This window comes from Pelobates fuscus, chromosome 9 (genome assembly GCF_036172605.1).
Source record: "Pelobates fuscus isolate aPelFus1 chromosome 9, aPelFus1.pri, whole genome shotgun sequence".
In the NCBI taxonomy this organism is placed as follows: Eukaryota; Metazoa; Chordata; class Amphibia; order Anura; family Pelobatidae; genus Pelobates; species Pelobates fuscus.
The window spans coordinates 99,056,652-99,074,285 of NC_086325.1; the positions used below are offsets into that span (position 1 = coordinate 99,056,652).

Sequence of the window (17,634 nt, forward strand, 5' to 3'; positions counted from 1 at the left end):
TGTCAGCACTGTAAATTATAACTCTCCATATATGGACACAGAGCAGCCTTCAAAGTGAATAGTGCCTAATTCTCTGGACTTAGACATGATGGCGGATCGAACCGCAATGTCTCTGATGACTGCAATTATATCTCTGGATGTTCCTTGTGGAACGATCGCTGCTTTGCAGACACCGAAAGTTGCTTGTATCATTCATTTGGTTTCTTTTCTTGTTAGGCCCATCGAAGCCACTAGTTGTTGGATAAAGTGTAGTAATGTTTCCCCTCCAATATTTTCTGGCACTCCCCTCACCCATATGTTTTCTGTGACGGGATTCTAATGTGATTACATAGCGGGAGAGTTTCTGCACCTGTTGGGCCAGTTCATCCACCTGGGTTTGGGTGGTGTGCTGTTACTTCTCCCAGGTTTGGTCTTTGGTTTCCACCTCCATGAGTTTCTTGCAGAGTTTCCATATCTCCCTCCCCACCCACACTCCCCTCCGGTGTACCTCTCCTCACTCACCCCTGGAGTCCCTTCTGATGTCCATATGTCAGCAGCTTCTAGAAGTCAGTTTGGTAAGCGACCGTCAGCCAGTGTGCCCATATGTCCATGTATGTCTTAGAGCGACCTTGTGCCACAAAACATCAGTTCCTCCAGTCATTGGAGGTCCTCCATCTTTTCAAATCACACACTGTCAAGGGAGGGGTTATGTATTTTTTCCAGAACAGAGGCAGCACTTGTTTTGCGGTATTCAATATTCTAACCATTAGGGATTTCTTGTATGTAGTTGTTGGCGTGGTAGTGTGATGTAGGAGGTAGGGGGGGGCGGTCGGAAAGGGCACGGGTTGTCAGAGAATTTGTCTAAGAGTTCACCTATTGCCTGCCAAAAAGGTGTTACCCTAGGGCATTCCCACCAAACGTGCAGAAATGTTCCAGTGCCGGCCCCCCAGGGCCAAACAATCATCTCCCAGAGCTGGATTCAAATACCTTAGAGCCTGTGGGGTCCTATACCAGAAAGACAAACCCTTATAGGCCATCTCCTGAGTTTTACTGTCTAGTGTGCAGTGATGTACAGTGATGTAGGTCACAGATCTTGCCCCATTGCTGGTCTTTGAAAGTTTCCCCTAACCATGTTTCTCATTTGCTCATGTACGGGGGAGACGGGAGGTTTCTGTTTTGTAAGAGTAGTGAGTACAGATAGGATACCGTATGCGGTACTGGGACCGGGTCATCACCTAGAGTTTCAAACAGGGTCAGTTCCCTAACCAAGTTGGGTTTTTTGTGAGATGCGGCTTATGAACTGTTTCAGTTGTTCGTACCTCAATCTCTGAAGAAAAGTGTGGTGTGCACCATACACAAGCTCACTAAGTTTGCCCCCCACCAGCCGGTGCTGGGCTTGTACTTGTGGCTGCGGGAATAAGCATGTGAATGCTTTCTCCTGCGTTTCGGGGGCAAACTATGGGTTATGTGTCAAAGGGTAAAGGGGGAGGGGAAGGATGAGAGTTCCATTCTCATTGCAGTCCTATGCCAAATGTCTAGGATGGTCTTAATGAAAGGTTGATGGTGTGAAAGCTTCCTGCTCGCTGCCGGGTGCATCCACGTTAGTGCCTTCAGAGAACCTTCCATCTGAGATTGCTCAATCTCTTTCCACATTTTGGCTACTCCATCCTTGACCCACCTTAACACTGTCTGTAGGTGGGAAGCCAGGTAGTATGAATGAAAGTCAGGTACCGCCAAACCACCTTCATTCTTTGGTCTTGTTAGTATTTGGTACACCAACCTTGGTTGTGTGAGCCCCATATGTATCTGATTGTCAGTGACCTGAGAGACATGAAGAATGCTGTTGGAATATGAATGGGAAGTGTTCGAAAAAGGTAAAGAATGCACAGTAGCAAATGTATTTTCGTCACTGTGATACGACCCAGCCAAGATAGGTGTGGTAGCGTCCACTCTTCCAGATTCTTCTTAAAGGTATTCAGCATGGGCGTGACGTAAGCGTCTTACAGAGGAAAAATATCGTTAGTAAGCCGCTTCATCTCCCCAGTGGAATTGAAAGCATGGGCGCAATGCTAAGGTCCTTATGGTCGGCACCTTATTATTCAATACGTTTGATTTAGAGTAGTTGATATTGAAATGGGAGATCTTGCCATAGCGATCAAACTCCTGAATTATATTGGGGAGGGCAAGGAAATGAAGAATATCAGTTCATCCGCATATGCACCTACCTTATGCGACGTGGGTCCCACTCTGAGTGTCTTGATGTTGGCATTGTGTCTCAAAGCCTGGAGGAGCGGCTCGAGGGCAAAGACAAAGAGCAGTGGCGACAGTGGGCAGCCCTGTCTGGTGCCATTGTGGATCTCGAACGGGTCAGTGAAAGCCCCGTTGATAGAAACCCTCGCCGTGGGGTTATCGTACAATGCTGTGATCCAGCATATTGGGTCCCATTCCCAGGGCCTAAAGAGTGTGAAAGAGGAAGTCCCAGCTCACTCTGTTGAATGCCTTCTCTGCATCTGTGGATAGCTGTAGAAGGTCCTCCATGGTTCTATGAGCCTGATGAATCAGCGCCAGTACTCTTGAGGTATTATTTCTAGCTTCTCGGTGAGGAACAAAAAAGGAGTGTCTCATTAAGTCGCCAATGAGTAGACCGAGGTTTGAATAGAGGGGAGGATACGGTCATCAGTACCGGGGCATGGTCCATCCAAGTCATCACTCCTATGTCAACCCTGTGTACCCAAGATAGATAGTAGTGTGGGACAAAAAAGTAATCCAGTCATGAGTACAGTCAGGTCCATGGGACATCGACACAAATCTAATCTTTTTGGCTCTATACACAAACAAAATGGGTTTGAAATGAAACAAACAAGATGTGCTTTAACTGCAGACGTTCAGCTTTAATTTGAGGGTATTTACATCCAAATCAGGTAAACGGTGTAGGAATTACAACAGTTTGTATATGTGCCTCCCACTTTTTAAGGGACCATGCAATCCCATGCAAGGAAGTGTGAATGGTTAGGGGAAGATAAAAAGAGGAAAAAATAAAAACACGATCATTTTTATCAGTGGTTTGTCGTTGCATGGGCTATAGGATCCTGCTCAGCACAGTTTGTTGCTGAAGCCAAATAAGGTAGTGAAATCTTTCTGGCCATTCACCAAAATGGGTGGCGTCACGTAGCGTCCATTTGTGCATTACAACATAAACTCTAAAGCAACGACCTGTAACGTAAATGTGTTAGAGAGGGGAAAGCAATTTGACTGTCAGCAAAACAGAAAGTCATTCCAAACTCTGCATGTTTAAATTTGAGTATGGTGGGAAAAATAATAAATAAAAAATATCTATGAATTTTTGTCAACGGCTTTTCGGCGTGTTGGCTATAGGGCCCTGCTCGGCACTGAGTGTTGCTGAAGCCGGGTAAGGTAGGGCAATTCCTCTGGCCACTTACCGAGATCGGGGGTGTCTGGTAGTGCCCCTTTTGCTTTCCAAATAAACTATAGAGTCAACATACGTCTAGGTCCCATGACATGTAACGTAAATGGGTTAGTGATGCAAAAGCAAATCGAATGCTAGCAAGATTGGAAGTCATTCCATACTCGGTGTGTGGTAATGTGAGTACGGTGTGAGGAAAAAGAAGAGAAAAAAAAATAAGTCATTTATAACAATAAGAATTAGAAAATTAGATCCATTAGAAAATATGCCTAAATAAGGAAAAATAATCCTGTGAATGATTAGTTGCCATCCGTGGCACTGAGGCACTCATGACACCGTTCTTTGCTGGATCAGGATTGGTCAGGTTGTCTTCTGGGATTTGGGCGGTGTCCAGGGCAGTATTATGAGCAAGGTCCAGGATTGCTTCATAGTAGGTCTTCGTGTCCTACGGGTACATCATAGATCATGGAGTCTCGGTTGCGTGTAGGATAGGGTCATGCCGTGTCCTTTGGTATTTGATCTTGATAGGATGATAGAGAGGGAGAGGGAGAGTGAGAGGGAAGGATGGGGAGGCAGAGAGAGAATAAGAGAATACTAGGGGGAACGAGGGGGTAGGGTGAGAGAGGGGGAAAGCGAGGAAAGGAGAGAGAGAGTGGAGGGGGAGAGGTAGAGGGAGGGTGGAAGGAAGAGGAGAATGAAGAGAGAGGAAGAGGTAGAGAAAGAGGGAGTAAAGGGGATTAAGTGAGAGAGGGATGGAGGCAGAGAGGGGGATGGAGGGAGAGAGAATAAAGGATGGAGAGAGACAGGAATGGAGGGAGAGAGAGCAGAGGATGGAGAGAGAAAGGGAAGGAGGGAGAGAGAGAGGAAAAGTGAGGGAGGGGGAGATAAAGAGGGAGTGAGAGAGAGGGAGTGAGTGTGGGAGAGGGAAGGGGAGTGAGAGAGAGGGGGATGGGAGAGGGTGGAGAGGGAAGAAGGGGGAGGGAGAGAGAGAGGGGGAGAGAGAGAGAGGGAGGGAGAAAGATAGAGGGAGAGGGAGCGAGGGGGTAGAGAGAGCGAGAGGGAGTGGGTGGGATAAAATAGGGAGGGAGGTATGGGGAGAGGGGGTAGAAGAAGAGAGAGGGGGTAGAGGGAGAGAGAGGGTGATAGAAGGAGAGGGGGTAGAAGGAGAGAGAAAAAAAGTGGGGGGAGAGAAGGAGGGGTAGGTGATAGAGAGCGTGGGAAGGGAGAGAAAGAAGGGGAGAGAGTAGGGGAAGGAGATAGGGGGAGTGAAAAAGAGGAGGGGAGAGAGAGGGGGAAGAGAGAGAGAGGCGAGAGAGAGGGGGAGAGAGGAGGAGAGAGAGAGAAAAGGGGAAAGAGAGAGAGGGGAGAGGGAGGTGGAGAGAGAGAGGGGGAAAGAGGGAGGAGTGGGGGTAGAAGGGGGAGATAGAGGGGAGGGAGAGAGGGGAAGATAAAGGAAGGGAGAGGGAGGGAGAGCAAGATAAACTAAGCTATATGAAGGGAGCAGGAGGGAGAGCAAGATAAGCTGAGAAAGGGGATGAGAACAGAAGTAGGGTCGGAAGAGTCCACCACTACCCAACGGCTTGCAGGAGCAGGTCCGCAGACACAAAACCGCCGGCGAGGATTGCCAATTGGAGAATTCTCTCTGGCCTAGTTCAAGGTGCAGGTCCAGCAGCTCGGGTCGTCGCAATGCGGGACATCCGGAGTCTCTTGGATCAGGTAGGTAAAACTCGATCTGGCCTGGCCACCTCAGGTTTAGTGGAGGCAGGGAGATCACAGACTCCAAGTGCATGAAGTCCGCGTGGGTGCAAACTACCACCAGACCACCAGGTGTGTTCAAAGACAGGCCTGTTGGGAACAGCTATCGATACCTAATATCTTTAGACTGTAGAGTGCGAATTAGAGGCCGTAGTATCCTTCTGTAACGCAGCGTGGCCGGGGACAGGTCCGAATACAATTGCAGTTCAGCTTGCCTGTACCCGAAAGTATTGGCCTCCCTCGTGGCCCGCAGAATAGATTCCTTCTCTTGAAATGCTTCCATGCAACACTACATCCCACGGTGGTGCATCTGAGGGTCACCTCTGGCGCAAGGTACGGTGGGCTCGGACGAATGCCATAGGCGAGGTTGTGTCCCTTCGAAGCAAGTTGTTGAAGATCTCCTGTAGGATGGATTGTAGGTGTGCCGGTCGGTTTCAACCTCGGGGAGACCTCGCAGATGCAAGTTGTTTCGCCTACCCCGGTTGTCCAAGTCTTCCACGTGTAGTGCCAGGCCTCTGAGGTAATCCGCATGCTGTGCCAAGTTGTCGCCAACTTGAAGATTTATCAATGGACAATGGATAATTAGTTGTTATGTACCAGGGAGGCAAAGGTTGTAATACACAGTAACAAAGCTAGAGCTGCAGTGGGATTCCTAGTATGAACCCCAGAATTTTAAATGGTCACATTAAAATGTCATCATTCTTATTTTTCAATCTTTAATTTTATATTAATTACAGTAATTTAAAATCAATTGGAATCATTTTTAAAATACTTCTAAAATTTCCCAATGTAATAACTGGCAAAAGCACTCTTAATGTACTGTACATGAAAACATAAGCTACAGTCTGATATGTAACATAACGCTGCTAACATCCCAACCATGTTTTGCATATGGTTGGGAACGAAGGAGTAGCATTTATTCAACCAGACTTCAAATATTCCAGCTGCATTTTTTTTTAGTAAAAGATGATGTTCTGTAGAAAGCTACGCTTCTCTGTAGCAGGATTCTTGGTTCATAAGATCGAGTGGGAAGAATCAGGAATACTGAATGCAGAGTATTGAATGTGTCAGGTAGATATGTGGTGCCCTCTCAGTCTATTAATCACAGTGATGGACACAGCCCTTGAATGTGCAAAGACACCAGATATTTGTCACCACAATCCTCTGATAAATGAGGGAGACAGACCTGTGTGTGTGTGCTTTAGAGAGTTAATATACATGTGAACACTTGTATTGACAAAGTGGACTAAATGTACATGCAACACAAAGCAAATGCAAGACAGATATACAACAAATTACTAAAGCACTGATGTCACATGTCATAGCAGAAGTAGAGGTGTCCCCTACCCATGTAAAAGATAGGAGTATAGACAGCCGTGAGATAGTGCTGAACAAAAGTGATTTTTTTTTAAACTCATGGAACAGGGTTCAGGCACGCAATGGCCTTTGCCAGCATATAGAAAATAAATCCTTCCACCAGAAAAAAAAAAAAAAAAGAGTATTGGCTGCCGATTGAGTTGATTCATCCTGCCGATTGAGTTGACTTTGAGTTGAGGTAATATATGTCTTTGTTATCCATTCATGATTTAAAACCTGGCATGCAGTAAGTCGGTGATGAGGAGCCACGTGAAGCATACGAGTTACTAAATTCTTTGCAGAGTCAGAAAATGTGTTCCACTTTCCCCCGCTGAAGGAAATGTTCCTACCCCAATTCAAGCCAAATATTCTTCATGGGAGTCTTCTGGGCCATTTGCAAAAGGGGTATATCCAGCCAACATGGTATACAGAAGGATGCCCAAGATCCGTATGTCACAGACCTCATCATAACCTTGTCGCTTCAATACCTCTGGAGCCACAACGTTAGCTGTATAACAAGGAGTCATGAGTAGTCCATTCTCAGCCCGCAGTTGCTTTGCAAATCTGAAGTCACATATCCTTATAGACTTTGGGTTACCAGATTCGTCAACATAGAGAATGTTACTGAGCTTTAGATCTCTGTGAACAACCCCTTGGGAGTGCAAATATTCCACAGTCTTGGAAATAGTCAGAAGGACGGCACTGTCTTCACGTTCAGAGAATAATTTTTTGCGCAGGATTCTGTCCAGTAACTCCCCTCCTCGCATAAGTTCAGTTACCATGTAGACACTGTTCCCTTCTTTATAAAAATCTTTCAGTGTGATAATGTTAGGATGTTGACCATATCACCGCAAGAGTTCAATTTCCTCTGAAGGATTTCTCTTGGACTTCTCTATGACTTTCACTGCATACTCCATGTTGGTACCCTTGTGAATGCATCTTTTGCACACAGAAAATGAGACAACGGCAATTGTCTCACGCACATTGTATACATCACTGAACAGAACATTTTTGCTGCAAACCTTTGGTAGAGACAGCACTGAATCCATGAAACAGCTGTTGTGCTCCTGCACTGGGGGGGGGGGGGGGGGGGTTCCAGGAAAGTATTTTGTCAAAGTAATAAGTGTCGTCTGGCTGAGTAACTGCTTGTTTGAAAGGTGGGCTAAGCTCCCTATGATACAGTCTATTCCAATCAACTGTTGAAAAGAAGGGATGGCGTTTAATTTCTTCTTCACCATCTATGTAAATGTATATATACATTTGTGTGTGTGTGAGTGAGTGTGAATATATATATATATGTATAATAAAACAGATATGATTTTTAGTGCTAATGAGGGCGTAGGTAGGCAGCTGAAACAACACAAACCAGAGAACCAGAGTCTCTTGTTTCTGGTAGAAAATACAGTTCAATGTGGAGAAAAGGGAGCAGTGCCTTGTGGATATCCTCAAGTCCAGGTGATGGTCAGTAGATATGTGAAAGAAGAGGACAAGGAAAGACAATATAATGTATCTTCTCAGAATCTGTGAAAAGAGTATAGAAACGTACTTACTTTTTTGGAGCTACAGATCAGCTCCAAATGGTAGCGTGTTGGCGCTACAATTCCCTCATATGCATATGTTGATCTAGCAGAGCCTTAGCAGATGGTGTGTGTGGATCGGATCACAGTAAAGTGTCCAGGCTTGGAGGCAGTGGATCACCGTTGTAGTCGTTTATGTAAAAGAATAGAACAGTAAATAGAGCTAACAGACAAAAAAACTAAATTTAAGAAATAAAAGAAAAGCTACTCACAAAGGGGGAGCAAAACAGGTTTTTGCTCAATACCAATCGTATAGGAGATGTAATCCCCACCAAGGATATTCCTGGTGGTCCTGGGGGGGGGGGGGGGGGGGGGGCGGCAACAAGCTGTTACTTAATTTTCCTGCAGCTCCTCCAGCTCCCCAGGGTAAATCTTGTGAGTCCCGCGGCTGTCAGATCGTTGCCACGGGTTAACATGGCAACACTCCGCGCGGCGCGCAGACAGCGAGATTTACACTGGGGAGCTGGAGGTGCTGCAGGAAAGGTAAGTAACAGCTTGCTGTCAGCCCCCCACTGCTCAGCCCATACCACTGGACCACCAGGGAATGCCAAAGCTACCGTCCCTGGCCAGGTAACAAGCAGGGACGGGGGACAAAAAAAAAAAAAAGATAAATTAAATATTAAAAGAATAAATAAAAAATATTAAAATAATAAAAATGCCCTCCCCCCACCCAGTTTACACACACACTACACAAACACACACACTGCATTCATTATATACACACACTACACTCTGCATTATATACACACACACTCTGCATTCATTATATACAGACACATTGCATTCACACAAACACACACATTCTGTATTCATTATATACACACACTACACACACACACACACTGCATTCATTATATACACACACTGTAAATAAATATTCAATTAATGTAATTTATTGGGATCTAATTTTATTTAGAAATTTACTAGTAGCTGCTGCATTTCCCACCCTAGACTTATACTCGAGTCAATACGTTTTCACAGTTTTTTGTGGTAAAATTAGGTGCCTCGGCTTATATTCGGGTTGGCTTATACTCTAGTATTGTCAGGGTACCTGGAGTCTCTACCGTTGAGAGAGGTAGAGACTTAGAAGGTTATCCGTCCGGACGCCATGTCTCCTCGGTCTCCCGCGGTTCACTCGGCCTTGCTAACGCCGGCCGCGAGGGAGTCACTTCCTTTTATAACAGAAGGACCGGAGGTAGACGTCATGACGCTAACCCGAAACATCCTGCCACTCAAATCTCGGGAGACGAATCAGGACTCGCCGGAGGCGTGTCTCCTCTCCCTAGCCAGGATACTTAACGGGGGTTCTCTCATTCACTCATTGCCCTGTCGTGGTTCTAGTCCTTCTAGTCACACAGTGCTTTGTGATTCTCTTGTCTTTTGGTTCTGACCCGGCTTTGTTATTTACTCTCCTGCCTTTCTGTATTCCTTGACCCGGCTTGTCTCTCGCTTACCTGTCTTCTGTTATCCTCGACCTCGGCTTGTCTCTGACCATTCTATTGTAGTTCTACGTTAGTCCGGCCATTCTAAGGACCGGTATACGTATCAGCTACTCTTTGTACTCTGCGTGTTGGATCCCTGACCCGATCCTGACATTACGACAGGGCCATGGATCCTGCAGGTACAAATTGTCAGCTTGGTTCTCCTGATCCTAGGTTTGACGCCATGGATCATAGGATGGATCAGATGGCCCTGGCACTACAGGCGCTGCTGTCTCGCCCTATTAATCCACCTGAGGAGAGGCGTAACACTTCTGCTTCTTCTGTGGGTTCAGGGTTAGAGGTAGCTACTGTAGGTGCTTCTTCCCGAGTTACCCCACCTGTACGTTATGCTGGTTCTCCTGAGAGGTGTCGTGGCTTTTTGAACCAGATCAGTATTCACTTCGAGCTACAGCCCCGTTCATACCCTACTGATAGGGCAAAGGTGGGATTTATTATTACCTTACTCATTGAGAGAGCTCTGAGATGGGCGAATCCGTTGTGGGAGAATGATAATCCATTAGTCTATAACTATAATTCCTTTGTAGCTGCTTTTAAAAGAACTTTTGACCCTCCTGGCAGGAAGGCCAATGCAGCCAGATTACTGTTGCGCCTTAGACAAGACAACCAAACCCTTGTGGATTATGCACTAGAGTTCAGGTCTTTGGCGGCAGAGGTAAAATGGAATGAACAGGCCTATATAGACGTATTCTTAAATGGATTATCTGATGTAATACTTGATGAGGTAGCTACTAGAGAACTTCCCGAGAATCTGGAGGACTTAATTTCCTTTGTCTCCCGTATTGACGAACGCCTAAGGGAGAGACAGAATACTCGAGATAGAACCGCTAAATCTTTCTCTAGACTAGTACCATCATTTCAAGTTGCTGAAACCAAAGATCCACAGGTTTCAGAACCTATGCAGTTAGGCCTTACTCGTCTCTCAGAGGAGGAGAGACAGTACAGGAGAAGAGAGGGACTATGTATGTATTGTGGGTTCAGAGGTCATGTACGTTTGAGCTGTCCCAGCCGTCCGGGAAACGCTCGCACCTAAGTTTCTTTAGAGGACAGACCTTGGGTGTTTCGATTTTGTCCTCTACTCATAACTACAAAGAACATAGACTCCTTTTACCGGTCTCGTTAACTTGGGAGAAGGGAACTTTAGAAACTATGGCATTGATAGACTCCGGCGCTGCTGAGAGTTTTATCGACCAAAAGTTTCTCACTAAACACACTATCCCATCCCAGTTAAGGAAGACACCCTTGGCTGTTGAAGCCATTGATGGTAGACCTTTAGTTGAGCCTGTGATTTCCCGGGAGACCACACCTCTTTACTTAACTATTGGTATTCTACACAAGGAGGAAATATCCCTACTACTCATTTCATCCCCTTCTGTTCCCATAGTCCTGGGATATTCCTGGCTTAAGAAACATAACCCCGTTATAGATTGGAGATCAGGGGAAATAGTTTCTTGGGGCCAGAATTGTCAAGAGAGTTGTTTAAAGAAAGTGTCACCTCTTTGTAGTGTCAACCCAATTAATAACGCTACTGACTCTACCAAAGTACAGATACCGTCCTTGTATCAAGATTTAAAGGCAGTATTTGACAAAAGAAAGGCTGATACCTTACCACCACATAGGCCTTTTGATTGCAAAATTAATTTACTTTCTGGTACCATGCCCCCCAGGGGTCATGTATATCCTTTGTCCACGAATGAGAACTTAGTTCTAGAGGAGTATATTCGTGAAAACCTAGACAAGGGGTTCATTAGAAGATCCTCCTCCCCTGCTGGGGCTGGATTTTTTTTTGTTAAAAAGAAGGATGGCTCTTTAAGACCTTGCATTGACTACCGAGGCCTTAACAAGATAACCATCAGAAATGTTTATCCGATTCCCTTGATCACCGAGCTTTTTGACCGATTAAAAAGTTCTAAAATTTTCACTAAGTTAGACCTTAGAGGTGCTTATAATTTAGTGAGAATCCACGACGGTGACGAGTGGAAAACTGCATTCAATACTCGATATGGGCACTATGAGTATACGGTAATGCCTTTTGGTCTCTGCAATGCTCCGGCAGTATTTCAGGACCTTATTAATGAGGTTCTTAGGGAGTTTCAAGATGACTGTGTAATTGTATACCTTGATGATATTCTTATACATTCCAGGGATATTGAGACTCACCACAGGCAAGTCAGGAGGGTTTTACACAAACTTCTTCAGCATGGCTTATACTGCAAACTAGAGAAATGCAGCTTTGACCAATCCCAAACTACATTTCTTGGTTATGTGATTTCTGGGGAAGGGTTTGAAATGGATCCGGAGAAGCTCCAATCCATACTAGACTGGCCGTTACCTCAGGGTCTCAAGGCTATCCAGAGATTCATTGGTTTCTCTAATTACTACAGACGTTTCATTAAGGGATACTCCTCTATCATTGCTCCCATCACTAACATGACCAAACAAGGGGCTGAGACTAAGAATTGGTCTACTGAAGCTCTTCGGGCTTTTGAGACACTCAAAGAGCTGTTTGCTTCCGCACCAATTTTAGTTCACCCTGATACTACTCTACCTTTCCTACTCGAAGTAGACGCTTCTGAGACAGGTATAGGTGCTGTTCTGTCCCAAAGGTTGGGTGTAGATAAACCACTACATCCTTGTGGATACTTTTCCAAAAAATTGTCCGGTACTGAAAGCAGATATGACATTGGTGACAGGGAACTACTAGCGGTTATAATGGCCTTGAAGGAGTGGAGACATTTATTGGAGGGTACCTTGCATCCTGTTACTATTTTGACGGATCATAAGAACTTATCCTATATTGGGGAGGCTAAACGACTATCATCTAGACAGGTTCGTTGGTCCATATTTCTCACTCACTTCAACTACGTACTCACATATAGGCCAGGTTCTAAGAATTCTAAAGCCGACGCCTTATCTCGCCAGTATGAACCTGCTGCCGTATCTGAGCCGGTTTTGTCCTCTATAGTACCCAAGTGTAACATTATCGCTAACACTACTCTCAAAGTTCATTCCCCGCTACTTGATCAGATAAGGAACTTGCAGCATCTGGCACCTAGACTGACTCCGGTTTCCAGACTTTTCGTTCCCCCTGAACTTCAATTGGAGCTCTTACAGTGTCTTCACGAGAGTAAGGTGGCTGGTCATCCGGGTGTCCGCAAGACGTATTCTTTGATCTCCAAGGATTTCTGGTGGCCGTCGTTACGGAAGGATATTAAGGATTTTATCGGGGTTTGTGTGGTCTGTACTAAAACCAAACTACCGCATTCGCTTCCTTGTGGCCTTCTACAACCGCTGGAAATTCCTGACAAACCTTGGTCCTGTGTGGCTATGGACTTTATTGTGGATCTGCCGGTTTCTAAAAAACACACTGTTATCCTCACCGTAGTCGATAGGTTTACCAAGATGGCACATTTCGTACCTTTGCCTAAACTCCCGACTTCTCCTGAATTGGCAGAGGTCTTTGCTAAAGAGATTTTTCGTTTACATGGGATTCCTTCTGAGATCACTTCTGATAGAGGCTCCCAATTTGTTTCACGTTTTTGGAGGTCGTTCTGTTCTCAATTAGGCATCAAATTGAATTTTTCGTCCGCCTATCACCCTCAGTCTAACGGAGCTGCTGAACGAACTAACCAGAAGATTGAGCAATACTTACGTTGTTTTGTTTCCGAACACCAGGACGATTGGGTCGGTTTGATTCCTTGGGCAGAGTTTGCGCACAACAATCTTGTTTGTGACTCCACGCATTCAAGTCCCTTCTTCATGAACTATGGCTTTCATCCATCTATTCTTCCCCCGGTTTCTCCTTCCCAAGGAGTACCGTCGGTTGATGTCCATGTGGCCAACTTGAGGAAGTTGTGGGATCAGACTCGACAGATTCTTCTACACAATTCGGTACTGGTAAAGAAACATGCTGACAAACGTAGAAGGGCGGCTCCGAATTTTGTTCCAGGCGATAGAGTGTGGTTGAGCACTAGGAATATTCGTCTTAAAGTTCCTTCCATGAAGTTCGCTCCTCGTTATATTGGTCCTTACAGGATCTTGACTCGAATTAACCCAGTGGCATATCGTCTAGCTCTCCCTGCTACTTTACGCATCCCGAACTCCTTTCACGTGTCATTGTTGAAACCTCTAATCTGTAACAGATTCTCCTCCACAATCGCCCCTCCGCGCCCTGTTCAGGTGGAGGGTCAGGAGGAGTATGAGGTTAACTCCATTATTGATTCTCGTATCTCCCGGGGACGAGTACAATATTTAGTTGACTGGAGGGGATATGGTCCTGAGGAGAGGAGTTGGGTACCACAAGAGGATGTTCATGCTCCTCGTCTTCGCAGGGCATTTCACTCCCGCTTTCCATCTCGCCCCGGCTCCTTCCGCCCGGTGGGCGTATCTGAGGGGGGGGGTACTGTCAGGGTACCTGGAGTCTCTACCGTTGAGAGAGGTAGAGACTTAGAAGGTTATCCGTCCGGACGCCATGTCTCCTCGGTCTCCCGCGGTTCACTCGGCCTTGCTAACGCCGGCCGCGAGGGAGTCACTTCCTTTTATAACAGAAGGACCGGAGGTAGACGTCATGACGCTAACCCGAAACATCCTGCCACTCAAATCTCGGGAGACGAATCAGGACTCGCCGGAGGCGTGTCTCCTCTCCCTAGCCAGGATACTTAACGGGGGTTCTCTCATTCACTCATTGCCCTGTCGTGGTTCTAGTCCTTCTAGTCACACAGTGCTTTGTGATTCTCTTGTCTTTTGGTTCTGACCCGGCTTTGTTATTTACTCTCCTGCCTTTCTGTATTCCTTGACCCGGCTTGTCTCTCGCTTACCTGTCTTCTGTTATCCTCGACCTCGGCTTGTCTCTGACCATTCTATTGTAGTTCTACGTTAGTCCGGCCATTCTAAGGACCGGTATACGTATCAGCTACTCTTTGTACTCTGCGTGTTGGATCCCTGACCCGATCCTGACAAGTATATACGGTAGCTTCTATTAGAAATTAAAATAAAATATTAAAATATACTAACGCGTTTCGCCAGTTAGCCTTTATCAAAGTGTTGACAGACATTTGGACCACATGCGTTTAGAAAAGGTTGTGTGATATCACAGTTATGTGACCCTGTAATCAATTAACAATTTAAAGATACAAAAATCTGATAAAAACACAGAAAATTATTTAGTGGTTAGTTATTAATACATGAAATACATAAATAAAAAATTAAGAAAGAACTGTTTGATTGACCTCCTGAGCTTAGCCTACACTTATCTAGAACATGTTTAAAGGGACACTATAGTCACCCAGACCACTTCAGCTCAATGAAGTGGTCTGGGTGCAATGTCCCTCAGGTTTTAACCCTTCAGATGCAAACACAGCAGTTTCAGAGAAACTGCTATGTTGACATTTGGGGTTAAGCCAGCCTCTAGTGGCTGTCTCCCGGACAGCCACTAGAGGCGCATCTGCAAAGCTGGAGGCATTTTATGCCTCCATCGCGCTGAGCGTCCATAGGAAAGCATTGAAAAATGCTTTCCTATTGACAGCTTGAATGCTTGCGCGGCACTTTGCAGCGCATGCGCATTCGGCTCCACTGACGTCGGTAGAGGGAGCTGACGTTGGCGGGGGAGGAGAGGTCACCAGCGCCGGGCTCCCTCGTAAGTTAATCTGCTTCAGCACCATGGGAGGGGGACCCTGAGGGTGGGGGCACCCTCAGGGCACTATAGTGTCAGGAAAACCCTATGTTTTGCTGACACTATAGTACCTTTAAGATTATTTGTGTATGAGTTGAAAGAGGGTTTCCTAAAGAGGTCTCCAAATGTTGCCCTTACACTGCACATACAAAATACATATTCACTCAATTTACAAAATAATTCCCGTACCATTAGCTTTAGACAGGTAAACAGACTTGGCTGATGAGGGAATCATGTGATTGCCAGGAACACTAGCCCCCCACCTCCCACCCCCACCCCATAGCCTTCAAAGTCAGTGCAGTCATTAAGCTGAACTACCGAATGGAAAAATAGCTGTACCAGGCCGTGATGTATATCCTCTGGGCTTTTTCATCTATTTATAGCTTTTCCTGTACCACAATTGAGTCCAAATCCCACATGTTTATTTTTTGGGAGGTTTAGAGCCAAGTTAGATCAAGTGAGTTGTTAATGGAATATAAAAGATCACATCTTGTGTTTTTAAGCAAAGAAACAGGAAACAATTCCAAATCAGACTATTGACTTTCTAGGGCTAATTTCTCTCACAAACTTCACTGTTATGACTTCAGTTTTATATTTAGTCACTTAGCCAGTTGGCTTTTATTTCAGGTGAAATGTGAGAAAAGATTTTCACCGGACAAACAAATGTTTAAAAATAACACCACTATTGAAGTTGTTTCCTGACACAGCAGAAAGTAAATAACATACGTCCCAAGTGTCCCTATTTAGATGCGTCAGCCCTTATTTTGGGCACAAATCCCTCTGTCCCTCTTTTCTATCCTAATGCCCCTCTTTCCTAAGAGCTCCATATTTTCGGTGTTTCTGAATGTGTAACAGAGCTCCACAGAAATAATACTTACATTAATGTGTCTTTAAACTACTAATAAAAAAAAATTATATTTTTTTAGGGGGCGGGGCCTGACAGCCAAGATGGCCAGACATGTTCTGCACTAGCTCCAGCATAATAGAGCAACAAATAAGCTTATTATACTTCATACCACATTGGATTCAGCCCTAATCGACTTCTACACTGTTCGGCAACGAGTGGGCAACTGAGGCTAATCAAACTGACCCAAGACAGCGAGTACACACAGCGCCTGACAATGAGACCTAGCTTAAACTGCAGCCAAGTGCCTGGGAGAGACGGCCGCTCTCCTGGCACAAAGCATGCACCCAATGAAGTCTGCTTTGGAGCGGTGGGGGTTATCCCGGTCCGCGCTGGAGACACCTAACTACCCACTACAAGGGAACCCCCAGCTCACCAGCCGTCCACATGGCACTCCCAAAATGGCTGCCGCAGCACAACACAAACAACCTGAAAACAAGCTTACCCAGTCCTGGAGAGAGAGCTTCGAGGCCCAATTCAACAAAAACTGCCGGGATTTCTGGGCTAAAATATCAAGCAGACCTCCAGCCTCTACTCCTCGTGCTAAACCTGCTGCCCGAGCTGTTGAGCCAAGACTCCGACCTGGCTCTGCAATAGGGAGTCAAGGTAGAAAGTCTCCACCTAACCGCCCACGTTACCGGCGGAGAAGCACCCGATGCCGGGCTCATGACCCCGCAGAGATCAGAAGGAGGATCCGCGGACTTGCTGCCATACACCCTCGCAAGACCTTGACCTCGGAGGGCAAAGAACCAAAGGGCAGAGGACTGTATAAGGTCCGCACACCAGAAGGCAAGCAGCATCCCAAGCACAACACGGCATTATACACTTCCTGAAACCAGGCCGTAAAGTGAGGCAGGTCTTTCCTGCGGCTGCTCCGCGCTTTACAATAATGGGGGTCGGCTGACTGTACCATAAGGCATATCACTGCCGATCTGATTCATCCCGGATTGAAGAGGATGTATCCTAACTCACTAACCCCCTTGTGATTTATAGTGATCTCACTTATTTCTTTTACTCTTGCTTTAATAGCCCATTAAGCTTCTGTGGCCTTATTACTGTTCTGCCTTACTAACATGTTTTATAATGCACTCTATTATTGCTGGTATTACGTGCAGCTCATATGCTCTAAGCAATGTGGTCAACCGATATTCTAGTTAATAATCTTGTTAACCAAACATGTTCATGACCTACATCTCAATATTCCTCTCATGTCATATATTATACTGGCAACTCCTTTTATTTTCTATAACCTTGACGACATGTTACTTTCTGCCCACCTGCTACCCTAAGCAATACAGGGACAAAGATTGAAAAAAGGAAGAAAAAAAAGCTACTCTTATATCTGCAGTGCTGCAAAACTGTCAGATTGGCCCGTGTAAGATCCTTCCCTTGGAAGCATAGGTCTCAGACCACACCAACCAATATAGCAGGCATCACTCCCGCTGTTGTCAATATCTGTTTGGCTCATG

At 45.7% G+C, this 17,634-nt stretch overlaps 1 pseudogene; it reads right to left on the reverse strand.

Moving 5' to 3' along the window:
• Positions 1 to 1,449: 1,449 nt before the first annotated feature.
• On the reverse strand, positions 1,450 to 9,676 carry LOC134572959 (ribosomal protein S6 kinase 2 alpha-like; annotated as a pseudogene).
• Positions 9,677 to 17,634: the final 7,958 nt, after the last annotated feature.